At 44.8% G+C, this 8,332-nt stretch overlaps 1 pseudogene; it reads left to right on the top strand.

The window, feature by feature from the left end:
• Nucleotides 1-296: 296 nt before the first annotated feature.
• On the top strand, nt 297-7,778 carry LOC128694684 (structural maintenance of chromosomes protein 4-like; annotated as a pseudogene).
• Nucleotides 7,779-8,332: the final 554 nt, after the last annotated feature.

Raw genomic sequence — 8,332 nt, 5'->3', positions numbered from 1 at the left:
TGACACTGTAGGGTAAAGCGCTGTAAAGCAGGGCCTTCCTATACATGAGAAAAATATCTAGCAAGGAGGACACTACTGCAATGAGAAGTTATAGTATACTATATATAAACTTCAAATATTTGAAGATTTTTTTATTCCAACAACTACATAAATGAAGTATTGGTTCAGTCCTCTACTAATTAATTATTAGAACATAACCATTATGGGAACAAAGACTGTGCGCATCATTGATCTCAGTCTATCATTTGATTTTGTACACTGTAATTGAATTAACTCTTCTTAATTTTTCTTGATTTTTGGCACCATTTAACAAAAGCTTTATATCTATTGTTGGACCAAATGGAAGTGGCAAGGGAAATGTTATTGATTCCATGCATTTCGTTTTTGGTTACAGTATTCAAAAAATTCAGTGTAAGAAAATATTTTTCCTGATCAATGAATCTGAAAAAAACATCAGAATGTCCAGAACTGAACAGTTTTTGTACATTTTCAGATCATTAACAAGGATTCTGATGACTCTGAGGTTGTTCCCGATTCACACCTCGTTGCCTCACGCACCACTTTTCATTATAATTCATCCTTCTATCAGATAAGTGGTAAGAGCTGCCTGTTTTAGGCTGTTGCAAAAAAAAAAAAAAAAAAAAAAAAAAAAAAAAAAAAAAAAAAAAAAAAAAAAAAAAAAAAAAAAAAAAAAAAAAAAAAAACTTGGAACCTATTGCAGTGACCAAGACCACAATCGCTTCCTCATTCTTCAGGGTGAAGTCGAACAGATTGCTGTGATGAAGCCCAAAGCTCTAATAAAACATGACACTGGAATGCTCGAGCTTCTGTAGGATATTTTTGGATCATCAAGATTCAAAGAGCAGATAGAATTACTGTCCAAGAGAGTAGAGGAATTAAACGAAGCACGAGAACAGGGTAAAATTCGTGAAGAAAGAAAAGGATGAGCTAGAGGATGCCAAAGATGCTGCTATACAACGCTTGAGGCTGGAAAATCAAGTAACACACAATATACACATTTCTACACTGAAACTATTTAGACTCTTCAAGAAGAAAGGAAAAATCAAAGACTAAGAAGCAAGAAACTGACGACATTATGAGTGAAGTGAAGAAAGAACTAGTGGAACACAATGGACATAAAAAAGATAAAGAAGAGGAAATAAAAAATCCTGGAAGGAAATTGGAGAAAATTAGCAAGATAAAGGAAGAATGTTCATAGAAATTTAAAACCTTGGACAGTGAAGATGTTAAAACCCACGAAGATGTTAAGTACAGAAATCAATAGGGGGAGAAAGTCAGTTCAGTGGTGAAAAAGGTAGATTAAAAAAGCTGGAGAAAGTGTCTGAAAAAATGAGGAAGGCATACAGGAGCGTCAGACACTGAGAGATTATGTGGAAAATGTGAGGAAGAAAGAAGAGACAGCATATCACAAAGTCATGTCTACTCTCAACTCTGAAGCTCAGCAGCTGCAGAATGAAAACGCTAAATTTGAAACTCAGTGTACTGACCATAGAAAGGAAGTTCATGAGGTTAATAGTGAGCTTCATGTTGCTCAGTCTGAATTAAATATTTACCAGAGTACAGAACGAAATGAATAAAAAGGAAACTCGAACAGATCTTTGCAGGATTGTAGAAGGCCAAGGATACTGTCTGTCCAAGAACCAAAAAAACAATTAAATAACAAATATGGGAGACAGTATACCAAGAAGTGAAGAATAGCTAAAATATGACTTGCAGAATCTTCAACGTGTAGTTCCTGAACAGCAGAACATAAAGGAGCAGCTGAGAACTGTGAGAGCGAATGTAGTCATCACAGTCTCGTGGAAGAGTCCTTGATGCTGTTTTGGAACAGTGTAACTCGAAGAAACTGGCAGTTTGGTGCAGTCATCACAGTCTGGTGAAAGAGTTTTTGATGATCTCATGGAACAGAGAAATAAGGGAAGAATTACCGGCATGTTTGGCTGATTGGGTGATGTAGGAGGCATTGATGAAAAATATGATGTATTTAGCACAGCTTGTGGACCACTGGACAATATAGCTATGGATTCAGTGGACATTGGTGAGGAAAGTGTAAGTTTTATTGAAAGGAACAATATTGGTACAGCTGCCTTCATAGCTATGGACAAGATGTAAAAATGGAGGGGCCATTGCGAGAGATCAGTGGAAACTCCAGGAAATGTACCTCGCCGCTTTGATTTAGTGAGAATGAACGATGACAGATTGAAACGGCTATTTATTATGCTTTAAGGGATACTCTTGTAGCAACTGACATAGATCAAGCTTCACGTATTAGATATGGCAGAGAGCAACGTCGTTTAGTATCTCTAAAAGGAGAGTTGAGTTAACCCTCAAGTACTATGAGTAGAGGCTGGAGGTCAGTTCATTGTGGTCGCATGGGTAAGCAAAGAACTCTTGTCAATATTGATCGTAGTGAAGCTGAGTGTGTACAGGCAGAAGGTGATAAACTGACACGACAAGCTGGACAACTTCATAGTGAACGTCCTGACCTTGGAGACTCCGTCCAAAACCTAACGAAGGATTTGAAGACGGTAAATTGAATAATGAGAAATAAAAAATGGAAGTTGAAGCGACTCAGCAGCATCTTGTGTCCTTCCAAGACCAGAAAGTAAAACAGGAGGTGAAAGTTAAGTCTGTTAAACCGACACAACAAAGATAAAGAAGATGGAGAAGAATATTGAGAAGATGAAGGTTTATAAGGCAAGAGCAGCATCCGCTCAAGAAGGTGAAACAGAAGTTACTAAAATTTATGAAACAATTATTGAAGTGACCGCTGAAAAAATCAAATCGCTCAAAAAACTTTGGACAGTGTTAAGAAGAAAGTTAAGAACGTTAATGCAGAAATTATCAGACTTCAAGTTTGTGAATATCTAATACAGTGAATATTCAAAACTAAATTAAATATTTTCCTATCAGTATGTATGAGTTTCAGTTGAAATTTGTTAATTACATCAGTTTAAACCCAGTAAATTACCCCGGTTCTAACACAATAAATTACTCACTTTTAACCCAGTAAATTACTTCAGTTCTACCCTAGTAAATTACTCAGTTCTATCCCAATAAATTACATTAATTAGAGCTCTGATTAAATGAAGGTATTAAATAAGAGGTAGTAGGTTGTTAGACAGCAACCACCCAGGGAGGTACTACCGTCCTGTGGTAGTAGGTTGGTAGACAGCAACCACCCAGGGAGGTACTACCGTCCTGTGGTAGTAGGTTGGTAGACAGCAACCACCCAGGGAGGTACTACCGTCCTGTGGTAGTAGGTTGGTAGACAGCAACCACCCAGGGAGGTGCTACCCTCCTGTGGTAGTAGGTTGGTAGACAGCAACAACCCAGGGAGGTGCTACCCTCCTGTGGTAGTAGGTTGGTAGACAGCAACCACCCAGGGAGGTAAAACCGTCCTGTAGTAGTAGGCTGGTAGACAGCAACCACCCAGGGAGGTACTACCGTCCTGTGGAAGTAGGTTGTTAGACAGCAACCACCCAGGGAGGTGCTACCCTCCTGTGGTAGTAGGTTGTTAGACAGCAACCACCCAGGGAGGTGCTACCCTCCTGTGGTAGTAGGTTGTTAGACAGCAACCACCCAGGGAGGTACTACCGTCCTGTGGTAGTAGGTTGGTGGACAGTAACCACCCAGGGAGGTACTACCGTCCTGTGGTAGTAGGTTGGTAGACAGCAACCACCCAGGGAGGTACTACCGTCCTGTGGTAGTAGGTTGGTAGACAGCAACCATCCAGGGAGGTGCTACCCTCCTGTGGTAGTAGGTTGTTAGAGAGCAACCACCCAGGGAGGTGCTACCGTCCTGTGGTAGTAGGTTGTTAGACAGCAAGCACCCAGGGAGGTGCTACCCTCCTGTGGTAGTAGGTTGTTAGACAGCAACCACCCAGGGAGGTGCTACCCTCCTGTGGTAGTAGGTTGTTAGACAGCAACCACCCAGGGAGGTGCTACCCTCCTGTGGTAGTAGGTTGGTGGACAGTAACCACCCAGGGAGGTACTACCGTCCTGTGGTAGTAGGTTGGTAGACAGCAACCACCCAGGGAGGTACTACCGTCCTGTGGTAGTAGGTTGGTAGACAGCAACCACCCAGGGAGGTGCTACCCTCCTGTGGTAGTAGGTTGTTAGACAGCAACCACCCAGGGAGGTACTACCGTCCTGTGGTAGTAGGTTGGTAGACAGCAACCACCCAGGGAGGTACTACCGTCCTGTGGTAGTAGGTTGGTGGACAGTAACCACCCAGGGAGGTGCTACCCTCCTGTGGTAGTAGGTTGTTAGACAGCAACCACCCAGGGAGGTGCTACCCTCTTGTGGTAGTAGGTTGGTGGAGAGTAACCACCCAGGGAGGTGCTACCCTCCTGTGGTAGTAGGTTGGTGGACAGTAACCACCCAGGGAGGTGCTACCCTCCTGTGGTAGTAGGTTGGTAGACAGTAACCACCCAGGGAGGTACTACCGTCCTGTGGTAGTAGGTTGTTAGACAGCAACCACCCAGGGAAGTACTACCGTCCTGTGGTAGTAGGTTGGTAGACAGCAACCACCCAGGGAGGTGCTACCCTCCTGTGGTAGTAGGTTGTTAGACAGCAACCACCCAGGGAGGTACTACCGTCCTGTGGTAGTAGGTTGGTAGACAGCAACCACCCAGGGAGGTACTACCGTCCTGTGGTAGTAGGTTGGTAGACAGCAACCACCCAGGGAGGTGCTACCCTCCTCTGGTAGTATGTTGTTAGACAGCAACCACCCAGGGAGGTACTACCGTCCTGTGGTAGTAGGTTGGTAGACAGCAACCACCCAGGGAGGTACTACCGTCCTGTGGTAGTAGGTTGTTAGACAGCAACCACCCAGTGAGGTACTACCGTCCTGTGGTAGTAGGTTGGTAGACAGCAACCTCCCAGGGAGGTACTACCGTCCTGTGGTAGTAGGTTGGTAGACAGCAACCACCCAGGGAGGTACTACCGTCCTGTGGTAGTAGGTTGGTAGACAGCAACCACTCAGGGAGGTACTACCGTCCTGTGATAGTAGGTTGGTAGACAGCTACCTCCCAGGGAGGTACTACCGTCCTGTGGTAGTAGGTTGGTAGACAGCAACCACCCAGGGAGGTGCTACCCTCCTGTGGTAGTAGATTGTTAGACAGCAACCACCCAGGGAGGTACTACCGTCCTGTGGTAGTAGGTTGGTAGACAGCAACCACCCAGGGAGGTACTACCGTCCTGTGGTAGTAGGTTGGTAGACAGCAACCACCCAGGGAGGTGCTACCCTCCTGTGGTAGTAGGTTGTTAGACAGCAACCACCCAGGGAGGTACTACCGTCCTGTGGTAGTAGGTTGGTAGACAGCAACCACCCAGGGAGGTACTACCGTCCTGTGGTAGTAGGTTGTTAGACAGCAACCACCCAGTGAGGTACTACCGTCCTGTGGTAGTAGGTTGGTAGACAGCAACCTCCCAGGGAGGTACTACCGTCCTGTGGTAGTAGGTTGGTAGACAGCAACCACCCAGGGAGGTGCTACCGTCCTGTGGTAGTAGGTTGGTAGACAGCAACCTCCCAGGGAGGTACTACCGTCCTGTGGTAGTAGGTTGGTAGACAGCAACCACCCAGGGAGGTACTACCGTCCTGTGGTAGTAGGTTGGTAGACAGCAACCACTCAGGGAGGTACTACCGTCCTGTGATAGTAGTTTGATAGACAGCAACCTCCCAGGGAGGTACTACCGTCCTGTGATAGTAGGTTGATAGACAGCAACCACCCAGTGAGGTACTACCGTCCTGTGGTAGTAGGTTGATAGACAGCAACCACCCAGTGAGGTACTACCGTCCTGTGGTAGTAGGTTGGTAGACAGCAACCACCCAGGGAGGTACTACCCTCCTGTGGTAGTAGGTTGGTAGACAGCAACCACCCAGTGAGGTACTACCGTCCTGTGGTAGTAGGTTGGTAGACAGCAACGACCCAGGGAGGTGCTACCCTCCTGTGGTAGTAGGTTGTTAGACAGCAACCACCCAGGGAGGTACTACCGTCCTGTGGTAGTAGTTTGGTAGACAGCAACCACCCAGGGAGGTACTACCGTCCTGTGGTAGTAGGTTGTTAGACAGCAACCACCCAGTGAGGTACTACCGTCCTGTGGTAGTAGGTTGGTAGACAGCAACCTCCCAGGGAGGTACTACCGTCCTGTGGTAGTAGGTTGGTAGACAGCAACCACCCAGGGAGGTACTACCGTCCTGTGGTAGTAGGTTGGTAGACAGCAACCTCCCAGGGAGGTACTACCGTCCTGTGGTAGTAGGTTGGTAGACAGCAACCACCCAGGGAGGTACTACCGTCCTGTGGTAGTAGGTTGGTAGACAGCAACCACTCAGGGAGGTACTACCGTCCTGTGATAGTAGGTTGATAGACAGCAACATCCCAGGGAGGTACTACCGTCCTGTGATAGTAGGTTGATAGACAGCAACCACCCAGTGAGGTACTACCGTCCTGTGGTAGTAGGTTGATAGACAGCAACCACCCAGTGAGGTACTACCTTCCTGTGGTAGTAGGTTGGTAGACAGCAACCACCCAGGGAGGTACTACCGTCCTGTGGTAGTAGGTTGGTAGACAGCAACCACCCAGGGAGGTACTACCGTCCTGTGGTAGTAGGTTGGTAGACAGCAACCTCCCAGGGAGGTACTACCGTCCTGTGGTAGTAGGTTGGTAGACAGCAACCACCCAGTGAGGTACTACCGTCCTGTGATAGTAGGTTGATAGACAGCAACCACCCAGGGAGGTACTACCGTCCTGTGGTAGTAGGTTGGTAGACAGCAACCACCCAGTGAGGTACTACCGTCCTGTGGTAGTAGGTTGGTAGACAGCAACCACCCAGTGAGGTACTACCGTCCTGTGGTAGTAGGTTTGTAGACAGCAACCACCCAGTGAGGTACTACCGTCCTGTGGTAGTAGGTTGGTAGACAGCAACCACCCAGTGAGGTACTACCGTCCTGTGGTAGTAGGTTGGTAGACAGCAACCACCCAGTGAGGTACTACCGTCCTGTGATAGTAGGTTGGTAGACAGCAACCACCCAGTGAGGTACTACCGTCCTGTGATAGTAGGTTGGTAGACAGCAACCACCCAGTGAGGTACTACCGTCCTGCCAATAGAGCCTAAACTGGAAGCCTGTAATTGCTCTACATGATGGTAGGATTGCTGGTGCCTTTTTTCTGTCTCATAAACACACAAGGTAACAGGTAGATCGTTCTACTTCTACTTACACATAGATGACACTACACTTGCATGTACACACATATGTATACACACCCATCTGAGTTTTTTCTATTTACTTAATAGTTCTCGTTCATTTTCTTTTATATCCATTGGGAAGTGAAAAAGAATTCTTCCTCCATAAGCTATTGCGTGTCGTAAGAGGCGACTAAAATGTCGAGAGCAAGTGGTTAGTAACCCCTTTTCCTGTATAACTTACTCAATGTAAGAAGGAAAACTTTCATTTTTTTTCAAGTCTCCCTGCCTCGGTGGGATACGGCAGGTGCGTTAAAAAAAAGTGGAACATTGTACAATAAATATATTTTGAGAGGTGGCCATCAAGACTGGGGAGCGTAACACCAAGAAAACAAAGATTGAAAGAAGATTGCTGGAATGGATGCTGAGATTACAGAGGTACAAAATGAATTAATAGTCATGCAGGGTAAGAGGACTACAATTCAAGGTGAAGCAAAAAGATGCTGTAGCAGTTGCAGTATCTTACAGCAAGTTACTTATTGTTTCACTTTCTTTTACGAACACAGATAAAACATTGACACAAGAAATAGACGAGGCCAGGCTTGTGAAGATATCAAGATTAGTATGAATTGAAGTTAGTTAAGTTACCAGCCTCATCTGACTGCTTCCTACCTTCATATATTTGTCATATTACACAAGTAAACCGGTTACACTTTTTTACTGCGTAACGTAAATAATGTCCTGGCTCCTAGGGGTTAACAACCAGCCTAGTTTAGGGGCATTTAAAATATTAAACCACATAAACCAGCCTAGGGCCATGCTTGTTCCTTCACATAAATTATGCAGTGCTAATTAAATGTCCAGTACTGAATTTATATGAAAGGACACAAAATCTCAACTATACAATAATATATATATATATATATATATATATATATATATATATATATATATATATATATATATATATATTAACAGTAAATTAACATATAAATCATACAACCTTTTCTACATTAAGAAATCACTAAACACCAGTACTCCTTTACCAAATACACAGTGTTAAGACCACCTTCCAAATATTACCAACTAGTACACTACTACTAGTAGTTTTTAATGTATACAAA

Source organism: Cherax quadricarinatus, chromosome 90, assembly GCF_038502225.1.
Source record: "Cherax quadricarinatus isolate ZL_2023a chromosome 90, ASM3850222v1, whole genome shotgun sequence".
NCBI lineage: Eukaryota > Metazoa > Arthropoda > Malacostraca > Decapoda > Parastacidae > Cherax > Cherax quadricarinatus.
This window is presented reverse-complemented; position numbering and strand designations above follow the sequence as displayed.